At 34.0% G+C, this 11419-nt stretch overlaps 1 long non-coding RNA gene across 1 annotated transcript; it reads right to left on the reverse strand.

Annotated features, from left to right (window-relative positions):
- Nucleotides 1-241: 241 nt before the first annotated feature.
- LOC113690171 (uncharacterized) lies at nucleotides 242-3526 on the reverse strand. Its single transcript, XR_011814936.1, has 2 exons — nucleotides 2980-3526; nucleotides 242-592 (listed from the first exon to the last, which is right to left on the reverse strand). It is a non-coding gene; the product is annotated as an uncharacterized lncRNA (long non-coding RNA).
- Nucleotides 3527-11419: the final 7893 nt, after the last annotated feature.

Below are 11419 nucleotides of genomic sequence, written 5' to 3' on the forward strand. Positions count from 1 at the left end.
TCTTGTGGAAAAGGTCAATAAGCTTTAACAATGTCTTTCGACTTTGCTTGCAAGGATTCTGTCAGTCTTCAAAGAGACTGAGGGAATTAACAGGTTCTGATTTTTTGGCAGTCAAATAGACCGAAAGAAACAAAACTATGGTCAGTGGGAAAAGTCAAACACCATGGGTTGAGTTGGCTCCTGCTTCCTGAGGGCTTTCCCAATTTTCAAAAGCATACCTTACTGAATTTGTAGCCCGGACTATGGATAAAATGATAAATTGCTTAAGGCACTGCAATGCATGTACAAGATGGGTACGAGTTGAAGCTCTAAACTAGAGAGAATATGAACAGCAACACAATTAGCACATCAATGAAAAATCTTGATCAATCGAACATCTGGCCCTAACTAGCTGGTCAGAAGATTTTTACATGGATACCAAAAACAAATCTCTAATCACCAAATGACAGGGTTCATATGCACTACAGCCTTGGCGATATTGATTTTTATCGGTCTGAACTTACCAGACCACTTGCAAGGTAGATAAGCAAATCCAACTTGGTGCTGACTCCTAATAGCCTTGCCAAGTTCTTCACATGTTATTCCGCTCGTTCTAGTCCAATTGATAAGAAAATAACCAATGAGAAAGTTAATTAGTAAAATACAGACCCAAAAAGGCAAAATACAATGGCAGACGACAAACTAGAAAGTTCCACATTCTGTGCATCAAAAGCTGTCATGATGTCGACAGTAAGATGAGCAAATGAAGGGGAAACTTAACCACAATTCTGTTCACACCCTATATTAACCAAAACATATCCTGAAATTACATCAGCAGGTGCACTAAAATCAAGAAATTAATCGAGTAATGCCTCCAAAAAAGATTGATGCATAGTTTGCCACACAATAAATAAGAAACTAAATGAGGCTATTATGCTATTGAAATCTGTCAAACGTTTTTCAGAATTCACTTAATAATGGGAGAAAACTACAAAGATGTCAGACAAGGCAAAAACTCTAAGCTTATTAATAAGATATCTAAGTGGTGCCAAAAAGTTCCAACCATAGAGTCCAGCATAAATCAAGTACAATGCAAAACAATTCTACTGTAATTGCAGATTGAAACCAGATTTTTTTTTTTTGGGACATGAAAAACCTCTGCAATATGAAGCTAAAACACCAACATTGTTATCGTAATATACTTCATCGTTGCAGATTGGTTAGCAACAGTAACATCAGTCTAATGTCATCTGAGAAAGGTTCAGGCAAAATTTGAATGGTGATTAAGAGAGTTAACAGAATTTTAAGCAGGACAGTGCCGTTTTGAAGTGCAGGCATTTGTTAGACTTGAGCCACATCAGGGGACGTGTGAAGAAGACAGTGGACCACCTGGATTCATTTGCTACATTTCTGCTTTCAGTGTATAAAAGGCTCATGCCTTTCATGTTCTCTTTCAGCTTTTTGGATAACCTTTCTGACCAGGGAGTTTCTAGCAATAGGCAGGAGATAATGTGGGCATAATTCTTTACACAAATTTGCATAAGATTTGGAGGAGGAAATCCAGATGAAATAATTGTGGAGTTTAGAAAAATTGTGCAAAACGGAACTTTTGGAGATTAAGAGGATAAGTTTGAAACTCCAAAAGCTTTAGTAATTCCTTCCCTACTCCCATGCATGAATCCTCCTATGGATCTCTGTTTATGAGTGGTTTAAAAGTAGAGATTACACGTATGGTTAAACTGGTTAAAATCTACCACTTTGCAAGATACCAAGAAAGCTGTTTGAAACTGAATAGATCACTGAACTCTTGGTTCCTTCCCTAAGACTTTCACACATCTCTTAAAAATGGACATCAACTAATTCTCATAATACGTCAACTAAAAAGCCTGAACCCGGTCAAAACTCACCAGTTTCTCTTCTGAGGCCCAAAGAAAACCAGAGCAGAAACACAACCAAACTTCCAATAATTTCAGAAAAAAAATTACCCTACGAATTTCCAGGATAAAAGAGAGAAGGGACTCTCTGTCTCAAATGTGATGAACCCTACACTTTCAGGTATGTCTGTAAGAATGCCAACCTGAAATTCATATTGTCAGGAGGGGAGGATTTTGTGATTGCAGAAGAAGAAGAGGGAAGTGATGGATACTGTGACTGTGGAGGGGAGTGATCAGGATACTCTGATGGAACATTCAGTTCATCCTCTAGCTGGGGCTGCTAAGCATAAGACGATTAGAGTTAACGGGAACATTCAAGTGAAGCCGTTGTCCATCTTAATAGACAATGAGAATAGTCATAGCTTAGTGGATGATGGTATAGTCAGGGAGATCAAATGGGAGGTGAGGAGTACCAGCCCACTGCCTGTTACAAATGCAAATGGAGGGAAACTACTCTCTACTAGAGTATGCAGCCTTTTAAATTTTCGAAAATGTGTGATTATGAGTTTCAGCATGTGGTCATAACCTCGAAGTTAAGGGGAAGTGATATGGTGTTTGGAGTGGACTGATTGCCTAAGTACAGTTCCAATGCAGATAGGCTAAGAAAGAAATTGGAGGAGGGTATGTTGACCAAAAGTGAAGAGATTTTCCTGAAAAATGACAGCCAACCAAATGGTGTCGTTGTAGGGTGGGGTGGCGTTGTTAGACTCGAGCCACATCATGGACTCGTGTGAAAAGGACGGTGGACTACTTGGACCAGCGAGTTACACTACTGCTTTCAGTGTTCTATAAATTGCCTCAAAAAAATTTCTTTCTAGTACAAGATTTTTCGTCTCGCGAAAAGCACTCCGGTAAAGATTGTCAGCTGAATCAAGCACTAATGCACAAAACTCCTACAGTCCACCGTATACGCACCACACATCATTAGCTAAAAGCAATTAAGCAAACACAAAAGAATTGAAACCAAACCCAGTTTGTATCGATCAAATAGATGAAATGGCGCCGGCATAATTTGACCGACACACAAGCACGAGACAGGAATCTAGAAAGGAGAAAGTTCAATTACCACAAGTGAGATTAATTGCCTTTCCATCTTCTCAAGACTCCCAAAGAATCCTTTCTTGATTCCTCTGCTCTTCGCTTCTTCTCTGGATACAGTTAATTTCACCAACTCATTGTTTTCTCCCATTTTGAAGACGAAGGCTCTGTTGTCCTTGAGTTCAGAGACTGGTAGCCGGATCCCTTTCACATCTTCACTTTCAAGGGAAACCGTCCACTCCGGGTACATTCGCACCACCTCCTGTATACGCTCCCAATGCTTGGCAAATTCTGACGCGCTGAAGGCGTAATGGTCCCCTGACTTAATTGTTTTTTCGTCGACGGCCTTCCGTACCCACTGACTCAATTTCTCCTCGTACCCCAGCCTCCACTCTGTGAATTTGATATCCTTACCAGAACGGTTGATAACAAGACAAAGTGCCTTGCCCATTCGACAACCAGAAATGCAGGTCGACTTGTAGCGATTTGTGATGAAGAAAGTAGAGGAATAGGATTTAGAGGAAGTCAGTTAGCCGGAGGGCGGCGGCGTTTCCTTAGATGCACCAGACTGATATGATGAAGAAAGTAGAGGAGCAGGATTTGAGAGGAAATTGGCTAGGGTATTTTCGTCTTAAACCATCAGAAAAGTTACTTTTTAATAAGTTGGAAGCGGGTGAAGAGCTAGCGCGAAATTATATGCGGCCGTTTTCAGTTTGCGTCCTCGTGTGACCAAAGTCAATTTGGCAGACACTTCAAAGGTTTCCCGTCAGTAAGTATAGTATTAAATTAGTTGTTTCTAAATTATTTGATCCGGGAATATTCCAAGTCCTAAATCGTTTTTTGGTTCAGCCTTGTTTCCATAAAGCTCGATGCGGTGAACAGTTGTAGCTGGAATCCGATTGTGTGATTGATTCCTTTGTCCATTTGGAAACTAGTTATTAGGAAGTTTAGCAATCTATAAAGCGTTATTATCACTTTACTCTCTTAATCTTTATACCTACTATTAGTTTACTTCTAATGTTATTTTTTAGTCAGTTTACTTTCAAAACTAACGGTCAAAACAAATAGCGTTATATGATTTAGATGAAATGACATATGTACTCCAAAATAATAATTGATGACAACAATGCCCATTTGTTCTAAAGTTGCACTGAGCGGGAAAAAGACACATTATATAAGAAAATAAAAAGTTTAGACTTACCAAAAAGTTCAGATAACTTTTTTATACTTACAAAAAAGTTTAGATAAGTCTAGAAAATTTTCATATTATAACCTTGTAACTAAAGTAGTCAGGAAATTAAAAGAAGAAACAAGAAATAAAGAGAAAAAGAATTAAAAAATTAAGGGATTCGTGAATGGTTTGGGAAAAAAAGAAAATAAAAAAAGGCTAGATATCATTTTAATAGAAAAGGAATTAAAATAAATCAAGACACTTTCAAATGTTATGAGCAAAAAAGAGAAGAAAAAAGGGTTAAGGGTATTTTTGTCCTAAAATTTAGTAACAATACAGAAAAAGTCACGGGACCAACTTTTCAGTCAACTTACTGAGCTGGCTAATGGAAATGGAGAAATTGACTAAAAAATAATATTAGATGGTAAATTGAAAATAGCTTTAAAAGTTGGAGGGGGTAAAGTGATAATAACTTTGCTATAAATACTAACAGTATAATAAGTTGTTGCTTGAAAAAAAAGTTGAGTTGTGTTGAGTTTTGAGAGTGAGTTTGAGAAAAACCCTCAAAGTTGAGATTTGTGAGTTATCAGGGCGAAAGGTTACCACTTGATATTGTTATTATTGAGATTTAAGTTAATAGATTGTTCAATATTTGTTTGTATGTTAATTCTCCTCTTTTTCCCACATATTTTCATATATATATATATATATATATATATTGCCCCAAATGAATCGAACTCGAGCATCTCAGAAACGTTAGTGAATCGAGCTTGATCCATGGAATTTCAAACTTGATCGAGTCAAGTTCAATCTCGAGCAAGTTCAATATCGAGCAGTGCTATATCAAGTCGAGGTCGAGTTTAAGTATAATACTGTTAGGAATCAATTCGACTCATTTTCACTTCTAGTGCTTTCTTGCAAGCAGAAGCATATGGGAAAACAAAAATACAAGCAAACACTCTTTAACCTAACTCTATAATAGCTATATACTTTGAAAGTAAAGGCAAGAATCGTGAAGTATGCAATCATATGCTATACAACTATAGAAAGATTGTTCAACTCTAAATGTCAAACAAATTATAAGAAAGGAGAGCGAAAGAATATGGAGCTATACTGTGGAATTCCCCTCTGAAAGCTCAAATCATGAGGGTAAATAATAATTTACTGAATGCAGAAGGCATAATAACGATAATAACTTACTGAATGTGGAGTAAGAGAAGATGAAAAACAATGCATATGATTAGGCCTGTCAATCGGGCCTAATGAGCCGGGCTTTGATGAGTTCAAGCTCAGCTCATTTAATTTGAGACATTTTCGGGCTTTGGGCTATGAGATTCGGGTTCGTAAATGTGAAGCTCATACTCAACTCACATAATATTCGGGTTGTGAGCCTTAATCGGGCTTAGGCCAAGCTCACTTATTACTCCTGAATTTTCTTAATATAATTACTATAACTATTAAGTTGTAAAACTAATTTAACATTTACAAGACTATAATATTAAAACTAAACATGAACAAATAATAGTTCTTAAAAAGTATATAAACCAAAATTTTTTCAATAATATTTATATGTAATCCGTTTAAAATGCATGAAAAATAGTAATAAAACATGCAATCATAAGCCAATACATCTTTAAAAGTTGAAACTTTTTTTTATAATCTTGTGATTTAAATCCAAATATGCTTGATGATTTTTGTGTTTGTAGACCAAAAAAAAAAAATCAACCAATAATATGCCAATACAAAAAGTTACTCAACCAATAAAAAAAATTAGAGATTTAGTTATGCATTACTACTATTGGCTCTCAAGAAAGCTCATGAAAGAGTCTTTAGATGTGTTTTTGTGTTTTGTAATTTATATATATATTTAGTATTTAGCAAAAATATATTTGGATATATAATTATACATAATATCAAAATATAAATATTATATATATAGGTAATTAAAGGGCCGGGCCTATATCGGGTATGAGCCTAATAAGGCCCAAGCTCGGCTCACATTTAATTCGGGCCTAATTTTTAGGCTCAAGCTCAGACCGGCTCACTAAATGATCGGGCTCATCGGGCTTTCTGTCGGGCCGAACGAGCCGAGCTCGGGCTGGCCCAACCCCATTGACAGTCCTACATATGATAATAATAAATGAGGGAGCAGAACCAGAAAACAATATTGAATGAAGCTAAAGAAAGAGAAGGGAAAGCATACCAGGAACTAAAAATGAAGGGAAAAGCCACTACCAATAGCAAGGAAGTCGTTGATTAACTTACAAAAAGAAAGCTATCTACACTATATAAAAGTGGGAGTTGCCTGAATGAACAGTAAACGTGTGTCTCAATTGGTTATTTGGCTATCGGTTGATTTGTTTGTCCCATTATGGTCCATTTGCTCGGTGCCATAGATTTGGAGATACTGCTTTAGCCTTAGTTGTTGGCTACTTTCCGCTTGTGCAATTCGTTTTTGCCCTTTCTACCTTGTATATAAGAAGGAAAGGAGGTTTAGCTCTTTGCCTCCCTTGTTGTCACTTGATTTTTCAATAATTTGACAAGTGGCATAAGTCTAATATTTTTCTTGCACATGATTTTCTTGCCTCTTGCATATCACCTTTTTTTTTCATGCCAAACTGAGCAAGTTTGGCTCCTTTGTTCTCCTTTTGAGCCCAATGAATTTTTTTAACCTTAATTATTTGACTAAGTGAGTCTATTGTTTAATTCATCACTGTTAGATTAGTTTTAATATAATAACACTACATTACAACCTTTGGATCAATTTTCATTCGTTGTAATTGTCTACCTATTATATAAGAGACATGGGAATTTAATGTAGCACTCTCATTTATTTAGGAAAGGGGGTTTAGTTCTTTGCCTCCCTTGTTGCCACTTGACTTTTCAATAATTTGACAAGTGGCATAAGTCTAATATTTTTCTTGGACATGGTTTTCTTGCCTCTTGCATATCGCGCTTTTTTTTTTTTTTTGCTTTTTTTTTCATGCCAAACTGAGCAAGTTTGGTTCCTTTATTCTCCTTTTGAGCCCAATGAATTTTTTTAACCTTAATTGTTTGACTAAGTGAGTCTATTGTTTAATTCATCACCGTTAGATTAGTTTTAATATAATAACACTACATTACAACCCTTGGATCAATTTTCATTCGTTCTAATTGTCTACCTATTATATAAGAGACATGGGAATTTAATGTAGCACTCTCATTTATTGACATGTGATGTAACTCTCCTTTGAGGAATCTATGATTTTTCTCCCTTTTTTTATTTCCCTACTTCTATCTTGATGGAGCAAGACAAAAGATTTCAATTGCAAGTCATGTTGCATAACTACAATAACTTTTACAGTTTTTATATATTGTCTAATTTATGACTATAGGATCAACCTTTTATAGATTAATGAAAAAAATTTTAATCCTTGGATATTCATTAATTATGTTTGATTAGTAGCTAACCAACTATTACATTTAAACAACTCTTTTATGTAATCGATTAAAGTCTCTTTTTCTATTTCTTTATAAATCGTTTCTCAATGTTGCATAGAAAAAAGTCAGATTTCTTCCTTCCCAATTGTATTCAACCATGCAATTGTTCATTAATCTCAAGATTAGTAATGGATTTAATAGATGCTATGTTTATTGTCTCCTTGATTTAGAAGAGTTAACTTCATAGATGAAATTTCTTCTGATGCTTAATTTTTCTCGTATTTTTTATACCAAAAAATTTTACTGTTATATGTTCAATTAAATTATTAGGAGACCTAGGCTCTGCCGAGGTACCTCTAGTATTGAAGACAAGACAAGATAGGATGCGGATCTGACTTCTATGGAGTCTTCAGTCAACTACACATAAATTGAGAATAAAATTGAGAAGGACACGTGTTGATGCTGACATCAAGATATTTATAATAGACAGCGGATCGAAATGGTAGCTAGACAGAGAGTATTCTAACGGCACAGCAAGAGGGATTGAAATGGCAACCTTGTTCGTATGCACAACTAGAAGGATTGAAATTTTAACCAAGTACGTTGGATCTGAATTGGATTTAGATAAGATTTGATTCATTAAAATGCCTACTTGTATTTAAATTTAAAATTTTATTCTAACAAGTCTATTATTGTATCATTGGTTATTCATTTTTCATACCAAATATAATTGTATTTCTACAACATGTAATGTGAGGCAAACCAAATGAAACTTCACACTACGTATTTTTACTAGAATTGTTTCTTTAACTACCCATGATATTAATCTTTTAACTATTATAAAAGCAAAAAAAAAAAAAGGTTATAGTGGTTTTGCACTTTGTAACATAAAATTTTGAAAAAAATATGTTGGGCATTTTAGGTGTAATTAAAGGTGTAAATAAGTTGAACTCAATAGAATTACTCGCAAGCTTAAGTTCCCGCTGACTGAGCTCAAATAGATCAAATAACTTGAAGAGCTCAAGTTTAAACCTAGTATGTGAGTCTTGAAAATTTATCGAGTATAAACGAGCTCAATTACACTTCAATTTTTATATATAATTTTATATTTATTAGTATAAAATATCTATCATGTCCTTTGTTTAAAAATGTATAAAACATTAGTTTATATTACTTTAACTTGATTGGACTCGACTAAACTCAATTGAACTGAATTGAGTTCAATGAAACTTTATTGGGTTGACTAAGCTCAATTAATTGAGCTTGATTGTGCTCGATCTAATTGAACTCGAGTAAGGTAAAATAAATTCGATTCAAATTCAAACTCAACTTTCAACAACTTAACAAGCTACGGTTCAACTTCAAGTTTTTTAGTAGTGTACCGTTTGAACTTGATTTGATATAATTGCACATTTAAATGTAATAACATACAGTAATTTGTTTCTATATGTTGATGCATTACTTTTGGCAATAAGTAACAATTAAGCATGAGTACAAATTTCCATAAATATTAATTACAATTCTATTATCATAATTTTCTTCACTTGTTTATTAATTTATAACAAGCGTTCCATAATTAAATATATAATTCGAAACATTTTTTGTACTTGCAATATTTAGTTATCCTACTTTTTCAAAAGCGATATAAATAATCGACCACTAAATATCAAACTTACTTGATGTTTAACAATTTTAATAATGAATACTTAAATTTTTGTATCTGTATATATAATTGACAATAGAAAAGATTTAATTGACATAGCCGGTTGCCAATCATAGGATCAACTACATAAGGTAGACGCCTTAATATAAGGCGTTGACCCACCATGGAATTGCGGGATAAGATGCACGTTATAGTTCTTTGGTTGCTCTGTAATTTATTTGTTTTTGTCCATACTTTGTTTGACCCATTGCTGTCTTTGTGTGGGCCACGGAGGTAGGTGAGTTAATTCTTTGGAGGTATTGCTTTAGCCTTAGTTGTTTTCCTATTTTCCGCTTATGCCATTAATTTTTGCCTTGATTCAAGATCATTGTTACAAGTCGTTTGGCTGCTTTGTAATTCACTTCTTCTTTGGCCCTATTTTTGATTGACCCATTGTTCTCCTCTGCCGACCACAGAGGTAGGTCAGTTTTTCTTTTTTATGCTTCTTTGAATTGAAAGATGAAAGACGGCTCCTTTCGTTTGAACTTGAAATCTTCGCCATTTGACTCTGACTTGCTTTTGTTTTTTATACTTGCAATGCTATATATATCATCCGTACCTTTTTCCTTTTTGCCTTATATTGTATTTATGTTATTGCCCTATATTTTTATGGTACATTTTTGTCCCTTTCTTTTTCCTTTTATAATTTAAAACCCATTTGTCATATCAATAAAATTAATAAATAAAGCTACATAATTTTGTATTAAATAAAAAAATTGAACAGATATATTAAACGGAGAATCCCATCTACCTTGCATCGTTTTTGCACACTCTGGGCAGAAAAGTTGATTTTTTTTTTTTTTTTTTTCAGCAACGATACATTTGTATAATCTATTCTATCTTAGTTTAGGAAGGAGGGGGAGCCTAAGAAGGCTGTGGTAGGGGACTAGTGGGTATACGGACCAAACTAGATTAAGGGAGTATTATGATACAATTCTTAGATTTTTTTCGCTGCAGGTGAGGTTTGAACCCTCACCTACAGTCCAAGGAGTACTTAAGCCCTCAGTGATGGATTTTGCTGCATAGATGTAAGGGATAATTTCATGAACCTCCCCTGAAGTTTTATGAAATATCACCTAGCTCCCTTGAGATTTTCAAAATCTCACTTAGAACCCCTTGAATTGACATTTTGGTAATATTGGAAGCCCTTCTAACCAAAAGTAATATTCAAAAGTTCATGTTTGAGGAGAGGGATTCTTTTAGTGCCTTTAATACCCTTAGACTATAAAAAAATAAAAATTTTACAAACCAAGGAAAAAAAGTACAAAATTGGAACCATCTTAAAAGTGAGGAGATAAAAATTGGTAAGATTTTATGTTACAGCTAATAGTCACTTCTACAGTAGGAAGAAATAGTAAAAGCAAATACTATTTTTTAAATCATTTCTACAAATAGAACCCTTCGTAGCATTGAAGGTAATTAAAATGTAAAATTATACAATTGAGCAAAAAAAAAAACTTAGTAATAGATAAAATTCAATTTCAATATTATATAAAAAATTTACTCAAAATAGACAGACTTTTTTTTATGGGTGTGAAATATGAAAATTTTATTAGAGAAAAAGTCAGAATTTGAAAAATTATTTGGAGTTTCAATTACTTTATTCGCTTGCGCTCTATATGAATAGGAATAAATAAATAAATAAAGTTGTGAAACACCAAAAAAGGGAAAAAAAAATAAAAAGAACCTGCAACTATTCTTCTCCAAATGCATTGAATATTTTATTGATTAAATTCTATATTTCATTGACATTTGCAATTCAATTATATATATATATATATATATATATATATATATGTATGTATATATGTATGTATGTATGTATGTATGTTTGTATAAACAATGTTAAAGAAAAGTAGGAAATTTGGAGAAAGAAAAACAAGTTCAGAAAATTTAAATATGAAGGTATTATTGACAATTCATCACCTTTGATATTAGTATATGGCCCTATTATCACTTTAAGAGTGCTAAGTGAGATTTTAAAAAGTTTAAGGGAGCTGGATGATATTTCATGAAACCTCAAGGGAGGTTTCTGAAATTATTCCTAGATGTAACCATATACTTGCTAACGGGAAACCCATGAAGTGTCTGCCAAATTGACTTTGGTCACACGAGGACGCAAACTGAAAACGGCCGCATATAATTTCGCGCTAGCACTTCACCCGCTTCCAACTT

The sequence above is a fragment of the Coffea arabica genome, chromosome 5c (assembly GCF_036785885.1).
Source record: "Coffea arabica cultivar ET-39 chromosome 5c, Coffea Arabica ET-39 HiFi, whole genome shotgun sequence".
In the NCBI taxonomy this organism is placed as follows: Eukaryota; Viridiplantae; Streptophyta; class Magnoliopsida; order Gentianales; family Rubiaceae; genus Coffea; species Coffea arabica.